Source organism: Myotis davidii, unplaced genomic scaffold, assembly GCF_000327345.1.
Source record: "Myotis davidii unplaced genomic scaffold, ASM32734v1 scaffold440, whole genome shotgun sequence".
NCBI classification, from domain to species: domain Eukaryota; kingdom Metazoa; phylum Chordata; class Mammalia; order Chiroptera; family Vespertilionidae; genus Myotis; species Myotis davidii.
The window spans coordinates 985,530-1,001,327 of NW_006293698.1; positions in this window are offsets into that span (position 1 = coordinate 985,530).

The window sequence follows — 15,798 nt, forward strand, 5'->3', positions numbered from 1 at the left end:
GGTACAATATTATGTATGGGTGTTAAGCTTTTAAAAATCTGCCATGCCTTTAGTATCTATAGATATAAAAAGCCAGCAACCAGAATTCCGGAATGATGGGAATGACAAGTTGCTATGACACGCAATGCGGCCCTTCCCCCCAGCTGGCCCCACCCCTGATTGGCCTCTCCAACCCCGATCGAGGGCAGGTCAGCTGGCCAACCCCCCCGTGGGCCATGCCCCTGGACAGCCCTGCCCCTGACCACTGCCCCACCCCCATAGGGGACAGGGTTGGTCAGCCAACCTCCTGCAGCCCCTCCCTGTGACCAGCCACGCTCCCAATGGGACCCCCACTCTGATCAGGGGCAGGGCCAGCCAACCACCCATGGCTCCTCCCCCAGGCTGCTGGCCCCTGATCAGCACCCACCCCATTTGGGGGCAGGGCTGGCTGGCCCACTGCCCATAGCCTCTTCTCACGGCCTGCCCCACTCCCAATCAGCCCCCAACACCCAATTTGCCCACAGCTCTTCTCCCCAGCCAGCTCCACCTCCAATTGGCCCCCCACACCAATCAGGGGTGGTGCTTGCCAGCCAATCTCCCACGGCCCCTCCCCTGGCCGCTGACCCCCTATCAGTCTCCCCACCCCATTCCAGGATGGGGCTGGCTGACTCACTACTCACAGCCCCTCTCCACAGCCGCCCCCATCCCCAATTGGCCCCCCCACCCCAATTGGGGGCTGGGCCCATCGGTGAATCACCCATGGACCCTCCCCCCAGCCAGCCTGGCACTGATTGGGCCCTGATTGAGGCAGGCCAGCTGGCCAACCTCCCGCTGTCTCCTCCTCCTGACAGGCCTGGCCCCAATTTACACCAATTGGGGTCGGGCCAGCTGGCCCCCAAACATGCACAAATTTGTGCACTGGGCCTCTAGTGTAACTATAATAAAGGCTGATAAATTCTAATCGATTTTATATTTTATTACTTTTTAATTTATATCTATGTTGAAAGTATTATAGATGTACCCCCCTTATCCCCCCATTGGCCCCTCCCACCCGACGCCCACCCCTCCTAGACCTTCACCACACTACTGTCTATGTCCATGGGCTATGCATATATGCATATAGGTTCCCATTTAATCTCTCCCTACTCCCCTCACCTGCTCCCCACACACACACTCCCACCTTCTCTCTGAGATTTGACAGTGCTTCTATGTCTTTGGATCTGTTTGGTTCTTCAGTTTATTTTGTTTATTAGATTCCATATATGAGAGAGATCATGTGATACTTACCTTTCTCTAACTGGCTTATTCTGCTCAGCATAATACTCTGCAGGTCCCTCTGTGCTGTCTCAAAGAATAAGAGATCCTTCTTTTTTATAGCTACATAGTATTACAAGGTATAAATGTACCGTGGCTTTTTTATCCACTCATCTGATGGGCAGTTGGGCTGTTTGCAGATCTTAGTTATTGTAAATTGTGCTGCTATAGATATAAGGGTAAATATATTCTTTCTGATTGGTGTTTTGAGTTTCTTAGGATACATTCCTAGAAGTGGGATCACTAAGTCAAATGGAATAAAAATTATGTAGATTATTATCTCAACAATTGAAAAATATTTTGAGGGATTATTCTGATAAACCGTAAACGTTATGATACCTATAGAAAATGGTCAGAAAAATGTCAATTTGGTCTTAGATTACAAATGTAATTAATTACTTCATATATACATATTACAAATTTCAAATAATTATGGATTACAACAAAAAGAATATTGACATAAAAATCTAACCACTAAGTTGTTTACCTGAAATCAATACAAAATATAATTGAAAGAAAAAAAGTTTATACAGTAGTCACCCTTCATCCATGGTTTTGTTTTCCATGGTTTCAGTTATCCATGGTCAACCACAGTTTAAAAATATTTTATGGGAAATTCCAGAAATAAATTTTAAAAAATCATGTTTTAAATCATGTACCATTCTGAGTAGTGTCGTTAAATCTCATGCCTTCTATTCATGCCACCCATGCTTGAATCATCCCTTTGTCCCCCACAAAGACACTGTATATGCTATCTGTCCCTTAGTGACTTAGCAGCCATCTGGGTTATCAGGTCTACTGTCAAGGTATTGCAGTGCTTGTGTTCAAGTACCTTTCACTTACTTAATAATGGTTCCAAAGTCACTCATATACCTTTAATTACAGCATATTGTTAAAATTGTTATATTTTATTGTTAGTTATTGTGTTTAATTTCTTTCTGTGCCTAATTTATAAATTAAACTTTATATATGTATGTATAGGGAAAAAACAGTATATATAGGGTTCAGGACTCTCTGTGTTTTTAGGTATCTACTGAGGTTCTAAGAACAGACAAGGGAGGTCTACTGTACAAATATCTATTAAGGGAGATGGTCACTATTGCCAAGATTTATGTAAGGGATTTACAATCTTTATTAGATAGCTGGTGAATGACATACAGTTAAGAGTGTATCGATTCCTTTGTAATGCATTGCTCTCTCTGTTAACAATCTCTGTGCCTTGTGTTTAATCAGTAAATACTTATGAAACTCCAGTCATATTTAATAAATTGCTGTTTCCTAAATATGTCATGTTTGCTCTTACTTCCAGGCTTATCACAATGTTATTTCCTAGAAAGAACCTGCTCTTTTTGCCTCATCATCTCTTGAACATTTTTCAAATTAACTTCTCATGGAAGATTTCTTTATCCCTGAATTTGGGTTAGTGCTTTTTTATTTGCTTCTCTATAACTATAATCAATTCTGGTCCAAATCCCCAATTACTTGTTCATCTTGACTTTTACACCAGAGTGCCTCAGAGTGCAATTCACAGACCACTGTGTCAGCATCACATGCGAAGTAATTCTAAAAAATGTGTATCCTTGGATCGCATCCTAGATTCATTATATCAGAAACTCTGCAGCCTGGGAATTGGCTCAGGTGACGTCTATGAACACTAATATTTGAAAAACCTGTGCCCTATTCTATACTCTCTTAGATAGCTTATGTACTAAGCCTTCTGACATAAAGTCTGATAAAAGTATAGAACTTCAACTCTGCTTCTGAGTCAAGTTAGTTTCCTACTGTATCAGATTTCTCGATCAAGGATAATTTATAATGCCTTTAATAGGAATAATAATAACAACAGTAATAAAATAGTATAGCCACAGCATTATGATTAAAATTTTTCTGTTACTATAAATTAAAGACTATTTTATAATTGTATAAGAACAAGAGTGGGTAGAATTTAAATTAGCAATGTTAATTTAGTGGAATAGTTCTAGTTTGCTAATATTAAATTATTGCATTAAATAAATCCTGAATAATTGACAATTATTCAACACAGGAAGAAGTGAGTCACCTTGGTACTCCCAGCCCTGGCCTAGAACCAAATGTGCAAGACTCAGGCCACAGCTCTACATCCTTAATGTCCCACCAATTTACCATCCTGTGCCGCTCCCTTTAGGAAGGGCCGAGGAAGGAGGCTGTCATATCCTGGCCTGGCCCGGCCCATAGCTGGTGGGAATGTAGGAGTGTGAGTAGAGATGAAGAAGAAGTTACAGAACCTGGCAGGGCAGGTGAAGTGGTGGGCGGCATCCTCAGTGGGCCTGCCTTGAGCAGGCACAAACCACTTTTGGAGACACTGCCCACTGTTCCAGAGCTCAGGGCTCGCCTTGGAGGAGGAATTACAAATCTTACACAGGTCAGCCGGGTGGGGTAGTAATGGGGAAAAGGGTGTCAGAGGACCCTTGCGAGGCTGTGATCCCCCCCTCCAACCCTCAACTTCCCTATCCTCAATTCCAATCCCAGTGAACGTGCCAGTTGGATTTGCAAGGGTAGGATCTGCAGTGGGCCCACCGCTGCTCACAGTCCTCCTCGCATGGTGCTTCTGACCATCCACAGTGAACCGAGCTGAAGCTGTAGATCAGAACACATCCAGGTGGGCTCCCCAGCTTGTGCTGGCCACGCAACAGGCATTCAGTGAGTCCTGGGAAAGGGAGGCTAAACAAGATGAAGCCTAAACGTGTCCCCACTAACTGCCTGAAGAGACTTTCCTGGAAGTAATGCAGAGAAGTGGAACTCTGGCAGAACCTGCCTGTCACCCTGAGTTGAGCAGATGAAACTGAGTCTGTGGAGACCAAGTCAGTGGTTTCTAGTGCAAATAAAATAGAAGCATTACAGAGAGAACTTCAGAGATCAGCAGAGAATCCCCCTGACGGATGGGATGCAGCTGAGTACGATGAACACATGTTTGAGGGAAATACCTGAGGCTAGGAAAGAATCACCTGAAGCATGTTTAAAGAAACCAGTCTCCAGAGCTCAAGTAGAGCAATGAGTGGTTTGTGTTCCAGCAGCTGAGGTGGGAAAATGCTGTAAACCGTGGAGGACTGTGTACTCGGAAAGGTATCGCCTCAGTAGTGGGATAAAATTAGCCCAAGACTAAAGACGTGCTTTGGCCCTATGTAAGATTCAAACTCTTTTCAAGTAACCTAATTGGGTTGAAAACAAGAGTATCTGAGGCATATTAAAATACCAAGCCCTGCCCTGCCAGCGTGGTTGAGCATTGACCGATGAACTAGGAGTCACGTTTTGATTCTTGGTCAGGGCATGTGCCAGGGTTTTGGACTCAATCCCCAGTAGGAGGTATACAAGAGGCAGACAACCAAAGATTCTCTCTCATCATTGATGTTTCTCTCTTTTATCACCCTCTCCCTTCCTCTCTCTGAAATCAATAAAAACATTAAAAAAAAAATTCAGTCCTCAACATATAGGTATATTATTTTTCCATAATCAAGTTTCAGATGTTAAATCTCTATTTAAAATATAGCATTTAAAAATAATATTTAGTGTAATGTGTTTTGGAAATTCTTTTAAAAATATATATATTTTATTGATTTTTACAGAGGGGAAGGGAGAAGGATAGAGAGTTAGAAACATCGATAAGAGAGAAACATCGATCAGCTGCCTCCTGCACACCTCCCACTGGGGATGTGCCTGCAACCAAGATACATGCCCTTGACCGGAATTGAACCTGGGACCTTTAAGTCCGCAGGCCGATGCTCTATCCACTGAGCCAAACCAGTTAGGGGGTGTTTTGGAAATTCTTATAGATTTATTTGCTATTAAAATTTTAGTTTTCTACTCATACCTGATGCATATAATTTTTAGTTATTGTCTTTTGATGGATGTGCCTTTGTTAATTGTACACTTAAGAAACAATAGTGGTAATTGAGGTTTTACTTTTTATAGTTTATCTTATTATTAGGCACTTGGGAAATGTCAGGTATTGTTTGTATTTTCCCAATCTAGTACTTTTCTTCTGTTACATGTAATGAATGGCTCCTTTAAACTATTGATTGCTGCTAACTGCAACCTACATTTATCATTGCTAAGTCTCTGTTTTCTATTGCATAAAATGAGGAGTAATTTGCTCCTCATTTATTTATTTTATTACTCATAAAGCTAAAAACAATAAACACCCTTTAATAGGGGAGTATATAAGGTACATATTTAACATGATATTATTTTATGAGCATTTTATTTAAGGCATAGATTTAAAAGAGAGATATTAAAAGAGGGGCAAAAAAATTCAAAGAGGGTTAAGGAAATGAAACATAAAATGTTTCAAGGTGTTACCACTGGTGATGGAAAGCAACCTAATAATATTTCTCTATTTAATCATATTTTATAATATGCTCTCAAGTATATTGAGGTTTGTAGGGCTGCTCTAATTCCACTTATTTATGTTCTTACTGTATGGCCTTTTATTATTTTTTTCTTTCAATTGGTGAGTTACCCTCATCCTTTCAATATTGTTTAGGTTATCTGAGTTTAGGTCTTGTTGACTGCAGCCAGAGAAGTCTTGACCCACAGAGCTTTCAGACCATGAACACTTAATTATTATTTTGCATGCTACACATGTTGGTAATTTCTGTGTAGTATTCAAAAGTTAAAAAAGCATAAATTTTAAGGAACTGAAGATATGGTAAGATCTTTTTTAATCCTCACCATGGATATGTTTTTATTGATTTTGAGAGAGAGAGAGAGAGAGAGAGACATTGCTGTGTGAGAGAAACATATTTTGGTTGCCTCCCATATGTGCTTAGACTGGGGTTTGAATTTGTAACCTAGGTATGTGCCCTGATCAGGAATCAAAAGCACGTGTTTTTTTGGTATAAAGGACAATGTCCCAACCAACTGAGCCACCGCACCAGGGAAGATATGCTAGAGATTTTAAGTATGAATTTGTATAATGAGTATTTCAATCATAACACTTCAGACAAATTTCAAAAAGATGTTTGACAAAATTCCCAAACCAGTATTCATAATGAAAGTCCATGCACAAAATTTTATAATAAAAATTTAGTCATACACTGATATTGTATTCAATGACTTACTTTTTCACTTATTTTTCCAGAGGAAAACCAAGACAAAGGGGGAAAATAAGTATTGCGAAATTAGATCTTCTTGGATAGAAGAAGTTCCCAGAATATATGACCTTTTTTCTTTAAACTGTTATCATAGTTCCATAAACTTAGCTCCCATTATTGTTCTTTCAATTGTTAATTATTCTAAGCAAAATTAATATCCTCAATTACTACATGGTTGAAATAGGTGTGAAGTCAGATAACTTGTTGAAATAGGAAAGAAAATGTACAGTTAGCTATGGGTAGTTTAAATTGCTTGGCTGAGCATTCAATAATCAGCCTCATAATAAAATACTCACTCTTGCCTAAAAGTCCAGAAAATGGATTTTTCAACTGTTTTGGATTTTTAAGCTCTCATATCAAAATTGGGTTGATGCTAACTAAATTCACAGGAGATTGATAAATAAATCAGATTTTCAATATATTAATTTATTCCAGTGGTCATGTTTCTAGCTTGACTAGCTCACTTCCTGGTATTTGAATTATATAAGAAAATTAATTATTGATCAAAAGATTGCCTGATGACCACCGAATGAAAGAATAGAGAAGCAGATACCCTCAAGAGATATTTCATCTATTTCCAGAAGATGCCTAGTAAATTATTCCTACCCCACAGAGCAGAGAACACTCTCAAGGGGTCAAATTTCTCATATCTCCCCAAATTATTTCTTATCTCTGAAGAGTGATGAATCCATACTGCTGAATTTTGCTTCTCTAAAATTTGATTTTTTTAATCTATCATTTTCTTTTGATACATTATCATCACTGAGCATACTGCCTATATTGAGTTATTTACATAAAAAGAACACAGGAAATCTTTTCCTGCTTTTTCATAATGAATAACTTTAGGAGGTTCATCTGAACCTTACGTTAACAGTAATTTCATTCTTCCCAAATTGACTCTTTTATCTTTCTTCAAACTCAAAGCTTCCAGTTCATTTTTACATATGAAAATTAGTAATCTATTCATAGTCTATGTTGACATTTATAAGATAAAACTGCCATTATCCCCTTGGAAATACAGGCCAAAATGTAAGGTACTTTTAAAAGATCTCTGCCTCTCTCTCTCTTTATATCTTATTTAGTCATCAGTTCTTTCTAGACGATATTTTGTGTTCTCTCTTTTTCAGTCTAACTCTCTCTGCCTTAGTTAAGAAGCATTTCATATTTTCCTTTGACCATGACATATTAATTTAAAGAATAATTTATTCATTTATCCATTTTTTTCAGTTATTCAACAAATATGTATTGAGCTCCTCCTACTGGTCCAGTTGCTGAGGGTATAGCAGTAGATTGAAATGAAGAAACCTGCCCTCGTGTGTTACATTCTAGAGGAAGAACATAATATGCTGCAAATAGTAAGTAAATAAATGTACCTTTTGTGCTGTAAACATTGAGAAAAAAATAAAGTATGATAATAGGTAAGAACATGGTGGGAGGTACTGTGATATTTCAGATGAGTAACCAGGGAAGACCTTTCTGAAGAAAGGAGAGTTAGGCAGAGACCTGAGTGAGATGAAGAACCAGAGGGATAGGGGAAAATGTGCAAATGAATAATCTCTCAAACAAGAAGGGGAAATCCTTGGGAAGTTTGAAAAATAATTAAAAGACAAAGCTAAACAAAAAAACACTGTTAATGAAGTGCACTACAAGGGGGAGAAAACATTGGAAATGAGACCCAGGAGATAGGCAGTGGCTAGGTAAGCTGGGGCTTTGTAGGTTAAGGTAAATATTTGGATTTTATTCCATAGCTATGATAAACCATTGGAGTGCTATGAACAGTAACAGAACACCATCTGAGCCCTGGCTGGTGTTTCTAAGTGGTTAGAGTGTCATCCCTGCATGGAAGCGTAGAGGTTCAATTCCTGGTCAAGGGCATGTACCTGGGTTGCATATTTGATCCCCGCCCTGGATCGGGTACCTGTGGGAAGCAACCAATCAATCTGTCTCTCTCACATCGATATTCTCTCTCTCTCACTCTCTCCCCACCTTTCCCTTTTACTCTCTCTGAAAATCAATAGAAAAATATCCTTGGGTGCGGATTAACAAAAAAAAAAAGAAAGAACCATCACCTTATTTTCAGTTTCAAATGCTATCTCCAACTCTTGTTCATTGCACACCATTTTTATTTTATTTTTTTATTTTAAATATATTTTATTTTTATCCTGTGCTGTCATTAAGGCTGGCAGCGGTGGCTTCTCCTGCCTGCAGAGGTCCCTGCAGCAGCCAGGGCCACCCGCATGCCGTTGACGTAACCTTGTTTTTTAAATATATTTTATTGATTTTTTACAGAGAGGAAGGGAGAGAGAGAGTTAGAAACATCGATCAGCTGCCTCCTGCACACCTCCTACTGGGGATGTGCCAGCAACCAAGGTACATGCCCTTTACCGGAATCGAACCTGGGTCCTTTCAGTCCGCAGGCCGACGCTCTATCCACTGAGCCAAACCGGTTTCGGCAACACACCATTTTTAAAAAGTAAAAATGAAAGAGAATGATTAGATTTAGGATAACGTTTGGAGTCAGAGTCAGTAGGACTTGCTGATGAAATGAAATCCTATATAATAAAAGGTTAATGTGCAAATTGTCCCTACAAGAAGGGAGTTTGACCGTCTGGGAGTTAGAAGTGTGCTGACCACCAGGGGGTGGCGTGGAACATGGTGGGCGTCAGGGATGTGGCGCTGGCAGCAGGCAGCAGTGGAGGCGCTGCCGACCCTGATGGGCCCAATGAAAGCAGGACCACAGTGGAATGGTGGAGCAGGTGAGCAGGTGGTGCCAGGCCAAGGCGGGTGTGAAGGGAGGCCCCGGCCCCAGCAGCTGGCAGCCGGCAGCTGCTAGGGACCCTACCCATGCATGGATTTTGTGCACTGGGCCGCTAGTGTAAGATGAAAATAAAGGACTGGTGAATTTTATTACCATTTATTTAGGTGTGAAAGATTGAAAGATAAATGGTATGAGGGAAAAATTAGTTTATTTCAGAAAAGCTGTCAATATGGTATGTTTTGCAGGTTCTGATTCAAAAGTGTAAATAAAACAAAGACATTCTGACATCATCTTCATTTTGTGTGGTCAACTTTTAAGTTTAGGGTTTAGACATCAAATCGTAAACCATGAGACCAAGAAGCAATTGAAGTGCTTCAAGCAACTTAGACTTGAACAGTATTGAATCAGAATCTGGAATCCAAATTATAAAGTAGCTAAAGATGTTGGAGTGGGAATATCTCCTGTAATGATAATAACAAATGCATTGGAGAGAACAGCATCAGTAACTTGATAAATCCTTCAGAGATGATAATGCATGATGCTGCTATTAAAATGGCCTTTCTGATTTCAAGAAGGACATTAAGATTCTGGGGTGGCACAGGCCCAGAATCAGTACTTTTGTCCCCCAAACAAGGAAGATCAGGCTGATTGATACCCAGCAGAGGCTGGAATGGTAATGGAAGCATTCTGATCTGCAGGATCTTTAATGGGGGCTAACAGGTCATTGGACAAGTCATGTGGCTAGATTCCAGTTTGTCAATGGATCCCCGAGGAATAACAAACGCCCTTGTGAGCCTAACTTCCTATCATTAAATGGATACCAACTGATCTACCAACCACGAGGTGGGGCACAGTCAGCAGCATTACATTATCAATTAGAAGTGCTATATTCCAGGAGGGTTTCTGGTTTTCTGCAGACATAGGAAAGTTCTGTAAGCAAATGGTTGAAAATTTCATCTACTTCTGCATCACTCTTGTTCCTCCTTCAGCCCACAACAACAGGGAGTGTGCTCTGTATCAGATGATTTAGGAGAGCACTTTATAGCAAATAGCCCTGCATAATATGCTAACACAGTCAGAATTGCTGGGAGTTGCTGAGCCAGACTCAGAAGTACTCCTGAAGTCTTCTTGAAAAATAAATTCTCCAGGTGGGCAGACTAGCAATCAGTGCATCTTGTGGTCACTTTGCATTAAAAAAAAGAGACAATGTGAGGTTAAATTCTACTTCAATAAATGGAAAGTGGCTGACAATATTATCAGCTAGTGATCCATTTAAATAGATAAAGTTTGAAGGATTTGTGATTTATTTCATTACAGTGTAGTTGCTGGTTTGCTTGTCCAACCCCCCATACAGGACAAGGATTATATTTGGTTTAACTTTGAACCCAGTGCCCGGAGCAGGCCATGCGATCAGAACTCAGGACACTGTTATCCAATATTCAGTTTGTTGAAGACATTGTTCAAGTGTTAGCTAATCCAGACATTTGTTATGATTTTTGGGATTCTCTTTGAAGTGTTACTAGCATATCCTACTTTAAAAATTCTATCACTGGATTGTTTAACTTTTCATATTTGTATTATTTTTATCTCACAATTCACTGTTGTACATTTCACCTGTTTCTTTTTCATATGTATAAGCAACCACATGCCAGTTTACCAGTTAGTCAATATGTTTATTGCATCAGCAATAATAATAACTATTTTACTGAGTGTCTATTATGAGAAACAAAGACCAAAAGTTAATTAAATTCTAAACCAGTGAGAGGCAGAACCAGTATTCAGATCCACATCTGCAAACTTCAAAGCCAAACTCTCTACTATATTACATTGCCTTATGTTTAAGCTGCAAAATACCTAAAAAAGAAGGTCTAGCCCTGGCCAGTTTGGCTCAGTGGATAGATCGTCGACCTGCGGACTGAGGGGTCCCAGGTTTGATTCCAGTCATGGCCATGTACCTTGGTTGCGGGCACATCCCCAGTAGGAGGTGTGCTGGAGGCAGCTGATCAATGTTTCTCTCTCATTGATGTTTCTGACTCTCTATACCTCTCCATTCCTCTCTGTAAAAAGTCAATAAAATATATTTTTTAAAAGAGGTCTACAATTATTTGTAGATTCATTGTTCACTTAGTTTTAACTCTCAGAATGACTCGAAGTGCTCAATAGAATTGAAGGAGCAGGGGAACAGCAGGCAAGGTTTTCTGGAGACCAGGCTCTGGCCCTCGGTAGCTGTGCCTCCTTGGCCAAATCAAAAGCTGTTTGGGCTGAAGTTGCCAGCTAAATTTTATTTTAGCTATGATTTCAAGCTAAAATAAAAGGTAAAACTTGCTGCTAAAAAGTGAATATTTGATATAAGGAGATTTTATATTTTATAATGTATATGTTTTATATTTTATTATTGTTAAATAAGCAATTCTTTTCATTTTTCCAAAATGAAATTTCCAAACATAAAATGAATATTGCAATGTAAAGTTCACTTATTGCTGATTTATATCACTATTTGTTGTGACATTTTATTGTAGACTACTTATGATACTAAAATATCTCTTCATACCAAGAATTGAAAAGGGAAATCAAAAAGAAAATTGAATATATTTTAAGAAATGTTGAGCAACAAGTTTCTTTGAAAGGGAAAAATATCATTTTTCAAAAGAGTATTTTTCTCTAAAGAGAAGTGCACATCATTTCCAAAGTACTAATTTCCTTGTAAAACAAATTTGGAGGAAGCTCAGTTTATCATGGTGACAAAATCTGGATGTAGATTAATCAGAAAAAGGCAATTTTCCATAATCAGTTGAGCTCAGGACACTGTTACACTGAATGTTTGATACAAAACTACTTTTGCAGATATTTGGGAGTATTTGCATTCTAACTCCAGGCTTCAGAACAAACTAAATTGATGAATAATCTCTAGGCAAAGCAAATCCAACTTTCATAACAATGAAGTTGTCATTATATATTTTTAGAACTTTGTGAGCTGAGGTTAATTACAAAGAACAACGTGGTTGAGAAAAAAGACCAACTATAATTAATATTAAAAATCCCTACACATGTAATACTTTAAACAATAAAAGAATAACTGGAAAACATACACAAAAATGCCTCTATGTGACTTAAACACTCCTACTTTAAGTTATATAATATTTAGAAAATGCTTCCTGTTTATCAATCAATTTGTTAATTGCATGCAGACATTAGTAAAGTTTACATGGCATTTATGAAAAGATCCAAAAAAAATTACAAATCCCTGCTTACCGCTGATTCCTGATAACACTACATGTCACAGCCAAGCATGACCCCTAAATTCCTACACAGTCACAACAAAGTTCCTGTTCCTGTTACACTGTAGAAGCTAATACAAATGAAGACTTATGAAAATGTCCCAGAATTCTAAAGTTCCCAACTTAAAGGCAGAAAACCCAGTGTGTTATTTATATTTCTCCCTGAGCTCCTTTTTCATATGATGTTTTCCTGGTTTATTTTAAGAGATAGGCCTGAGAAAGAATTACCTACACGTGTTTATGCCAATATCTACCCTTTAGTGTTTCCTTTTCTGTATCTAACCAGTGGGTAGATTGCATGAGTTTTATCTAAAACAAAGGATGCCATCAAATTCATCCTCAAATTTTCATCTTCTAGAATTGCACATTGTTATTTTTATACTTATCTTTTTTATGAAACAGGAATCCATTTTGTAGATTCATACAGTCTAAAAAGCTGTACATGGTAAGTACATAATTTTGAGTATCCTAAAGGATATCACATTCTATCAGTTGTTTTCATTCCAATGTTGTACTCACACTTAAAAAAAAAATGTAACAGAACTTTAGTTACCACAGTTTACTTCTGGAAAGGGTTAATTTAACTTATAACAATAGCAAAAAATGTACCAATAGACCATCTATGGGATCAATGTAGTTAAACTCTGTGCATCCTAAAGTTGACTATAAGGAAAGAAAGGTGATCTTCTTTGTCAGCATGATTAGAATCAACCACAAATGGGCTTAGTAGAAAAATAACCTCTCTATATGAAAAAGTGCTTGACTTCACTAATTATCAAGGAAATGCAAATCAAAACCACAGTGACTCTTTGCCACAGGTACTGTGAGGATGAAGACCATTCTCAGACTGTTGACATTCCAGTAAATGTTGACATGGCGCTGAAGGGATGCACAGTTTTTGTGTAGGGACTTCAGTCACATCAATGTAAAAGTCAGTTTCCTGGAAAGAAAAAGAAGAGGCTCTGGATTGACAAATGGTTAGGAAATAGAAAGGAACTGGCCACTGTTTACATTATCTGCAGTCATGCACTGGCCATGACCAAGGGTGTTCCACTAGGCTGCCCTTATAAGGCAAGGTGTGTGTGTGCTCACTTGCCCATCAGGAGATCAGAAACTTGTGGAAATCAGAAACTTCTTGGGTGAAAAGGAAATTTGCAGCGTTCGAATGAATGAGATCAGCTATTACTTATTTAGTGTCTCAAACCCAGAAAGGTGAGTTAATCCTTGAGGGGAACAAAATTGAACTCATATCAAATTCAGCTGCTTTGATTCAGAAAGCCACAACAGTTAAAAACAAGGGTATCAAAAAATTTTGGGGTGGTATCTATATTTTGCAAAAGGAACAGTTCAGCAAGCTGATGAAGAACTAAGTTGTCCAAGTACAGAAACAGCAAGATGCTGGAGATTATTCAGACTTATTTGTGATTTTATAGATACAATACAAGTCTTAGATTGCTAGATATTTTATCCTATTTGTTGCGATTGCAAAATGAATTATTTTTTTCCCGTTTCTTTTTTCTGAAATTTCATTGTTAACATTTAGTGATGCAGTGGATTTTTGTACATTTCTTTTGTATTCTGCAACTTTTCTACATAATTGACTATTGTTTCTAATAGTTTTATGGTGGAGTTTTTGGGGTTTTCTATATAAGGAATCATGTCATCAGCTAAAAGTGACAATTTTACTTCTTCACTCCCAATTTCTCTTTCTTGCCTGCCCAGTTCGGGTGAAGTGCAGTTTTCTTTTTATAGGTCCATGTCCTCCTTTTAGATAGGGGCTTCAGGTCTAACACTGCCATTTGCCCTGATCTCCTGTTTTAATCTTGGCTATAAAACTCTAACATCTTAGACCGTCAAACCTCAGAGGGAAGGCAGGGGAGGGAGGGAGTAAGGGGGAGAGATCAACCAAAGGACTTGTATGCATGATATAGGCCTAACCAATGGACACAGACAACAGGGGGGTGAGGGCATGAGTTGAGGGTTGGGTGGGAGGGCAATGAGGGGATAAGGACACATGTGTAATAACTTAATCAATAAAGAAATTTAAATAAATAACTCTAACATCTTGGCCGTTGAAATCAGCAAAACTTTCAGGATGGCCAGACTGTGATCATCACCTAAGCATCCTTATCTCTTTCTTTCTCTCTAAAAGCCCTTGGACTTAAAAAAAAAATCCAATCTTAACTGTTCATTAAAAATATTTATTTTATGTAGTTGTTTTTGTGTGATTATTGAAAGATTTTTCAACATAACATATATATAAATAATATCGTTAAAAATATTTTTTTCCTCCTTTAAACTATCCAAGTTTTGTTTTTATCACCCATGACATATAATCTTAATCTTGAGGCTCTCACTACTGTAAAGTTTCCTTTACGTATTTTTATTGGTAATTGAATTGACTCACAATATGACTGTTAATAGAAGTTCATTTGTTAGAATGCTTATCGTAGGCAAGTCAATTACCAAAGTTTCAATAAGCAAACCAGTATAGTGATAATTAACTTATCATTTAAGACTTCTAATTGGTTCTTTGGGTAACTGAATTTTATATAAATAACCAAACTCATATTTTAAGCAGACACATTAAAAAACTTTGGTTTTGGTACATATGTATTGAAAAAAAATGCTTATTTCTTCCTTACCCAAATAAAAGGAGTTTTTTTTTTTCTTCCACTAATTTATGAAGTAAAGAATGTAAGATGTTCTTGTAAACCTTAAAAGTTAAACAACAAACGTTATCAAACAGCAAATGAGTTTATATGGGAATAGAAGAGGAATTGCAATTAGGGACATGCAAACTATGGTGAACCATGGGCAAGTCTGAAGAGACAAAAGGAAGGTCAGCTTTGATTGGGTTCTGGAGGAATGTGGAGAGGGTTGTTTTGAACAGGAGTCCTTTAGTGAGGAAAGAGAGTGCAAAGTTGCAGCAGTCTCTTATTGGTGGCCGGCAGTGGGCAGTCATAGGTGCTGAGAGAAGCAGAGAAGAAATCTTGCTGGCTATGGGTTATGAGGCCATGACAGGTGGTATAGATGAGAGCTCTCCCCTCAGGGCTTTCCAACTCCATTTGGAATGAGGTTTCCTCTTTTCATTTTCATATTCTTTAACAAACGTTAATACTTTTTCTTTGCATTAAGCTGAAGTGGTCAATGATGGTGGTGTGGATTTAAGTACGTATGCCTTCAAGGATGAATGATTTTAATTGATAAGAAAAAGAGAAGAGGACCATTTCAAGAAAGAAAGCTTCAAAATCAGTTATTCCTTCCCAGTCTTCATCTTATTGGCTCTCACAGAAGCATTTTATACAGTCTAGCACTTTATTCTTTTTAAAACTGTTTT